Source organism: Lygodium microphyllum, chromosome 30 (assembly GCF_053477565.2).
Source record: "Lygodium microphyllum isolate KBCC chromosome 30, Lygodium_microphyllum_v1.1.10, whole genome shotgun sequence".
NCBI lineage: Eukaryota > Viridiplantae > Streptophyta > Polypodiopsida > Schizaeales > Lygodiaceae > Lygodium > Lygodium microphyllum.
In genome coordinates, this window is record NC_141164.1 from 52191577 (window position 1) to 52193583 (window position 2007).

Here is a 2007-nt window from a genome sequence, read left to right on the forward strand (position 1 = left end):
GTATGATGTCTAGAAACTGCCACTCAAGCCAATTTTCCAGACAGATGTTGATAATAATGAGCTTTTTCAACCTTCTCCAACTAAGCTAGCTAGCAATATCCATGTTTGATCTCCATTGTGCTTGCCTGCTCCCTCTCTCTCCATTGTATCTACAACTGTAGAATTGAATATTTCATAGTCTCCCATGAATTCTTGCATCTTGGAGATCTCATCACAGATTTGTTTTCAACATCAGGAAAAATATTTTCACCATACAATGATTTGATAAGGAGTGGCCACATCATTGAAATTGGACCGCAATGCAAGATATATCATCCTTGCTCTTTCGCACAAGAGAAACTTCTATAAGCTTTTTAGCTACTACTTTAGGATCCTTTACCTTCCATATTAGATTGATGACTTCTTGATTTTCCATAACCTTCCACAATCCATCACTTGCCAAAATGAGAAACTCATCAGTCTCATCAAGTTTCATGTTGTGAACATCTGGATCTAGAATTTTTGTAACAAAACCTCCCTTGTTTTCAATGATTCTTCTTTTTGACTTTGGTTCATGATCCACTGAAAGCTGAATTGCATCTCCAGCTCTGTAATCACCAACATTCACAACAATGAACCTTCAACTTTTAATAAGGATGGAAGTAGCAGTTGTAGATCCAGCAAACCCCAGATTAGGAGCTTTCTATAGAATGACTTGATCTGTGATTTCATAGGCTTTGCGGATAGCTGCCGTTGGATTCTTTACAAACTCAGACTGTGCTATTATATTATCAAAGAAGTGACTCTACAAGTAATAAGGTACATCACATCCAAGATGACTGATCCTTGCTCTTGAGCTTGACCTTGCAACCATCATTAAATGCATTCAAATGATCCCCAATAGACGATGTCTTGTCTCACCTACTGAGCTATCATGCCTTCTCCCAGATCTAACATCACATGTTGCTCGTTGATACAGCTAATGCACAAATCTCCATATCTCAATGTCTTCAACTTTCAGGAGCCGTGATGATCATGAGCTACTTCAGGACTGAAATTGAGAAACGCATGCCTACAGAATGGCATGCCCCTGGTCTATGAAAATATTGCCAAGATAGTTCTTGTAAAGCTACAAAATGGGACTTCTGCAGAAGGATTGCGATCTTCTCGGCCTCTGCAACATCTTTTCAATGGTTATTGAAGGGAAACAAGTGTGAAATTAAGATATGATTCGTCTTCTAGTCTATAGATTGTTCCATACTTGATCTTACTGTCCACAAACTCTCAAAATAGGCATTCGATTGTGAGACTCAATAGTTGCATCATCCCATACAACTGATGGCAAGGAATGATGGTCGCAAATAAGATGGGGTTGTTGCCTCTAGCCATAATTGAAGAAAAAGAAAAAAACAATGCTTAAAAAGAGGGAAAGAAAAATACAGGAAATTACTGCTATTATCACAGACCAAATAAGGCATAGAGACTGTGATCCATCCTGTGTTGCCTCTCCTTCTTCAATAACTTCTTTTCTATCTCTCTGACTATTGTCGATGAATCTGCGCTATCTGAATGTGAATGTTGTCTCAGGAATGGCCTTTCTCTTCAAAAGTTCTTCTGGGCTTTACATTCTTGCAATCAGTAAGGCACCTGAAAGTTAAAAAGTAGTAGCAAGAAATCACTCTGGAAGATAGCTTTGATGATGTAGTTGCAGGTTTTGAAAGGTTTGAATTGCAGGTGGAAAGAAATGAAGCCTATAGCCCTATTCTTGAGCCTTTCATGGACTTTTTGTTGGCTTCATACTCAAAGCAGTACTCCAACTAATCCTTAGAATCCAAGGATTGATGCTGCATAGGTTTGGAATGGAGAAATTGCCATGGAAGAAAGATCCAAGGTAAGCATCTTCCATGGGAGAAAGAATAGACCTGGAGAAGAAGAATGGATCCTCCTTTAAGAAAAAGTAACAAAGCTTTTTGTCTTCTCTAAAGTCTTGAGGAATCCATTTTGTCCATCTTGCCCAAATTTTGGTTA

General features: G+C 38.5%; 1 pseudogene; it reads right to left on the minus strand.

Moving 5' to 3' along the window:
* Positions 1-280: 280 nt before the first annotated feature.
* Positions 281-853, minus strand: LOC148009843 (putative protein phosphatase 2C 62 pseudogene; annotated as a pseudogene).
* Positions 854-2007: the final 1154 nt, after the last annotated feature.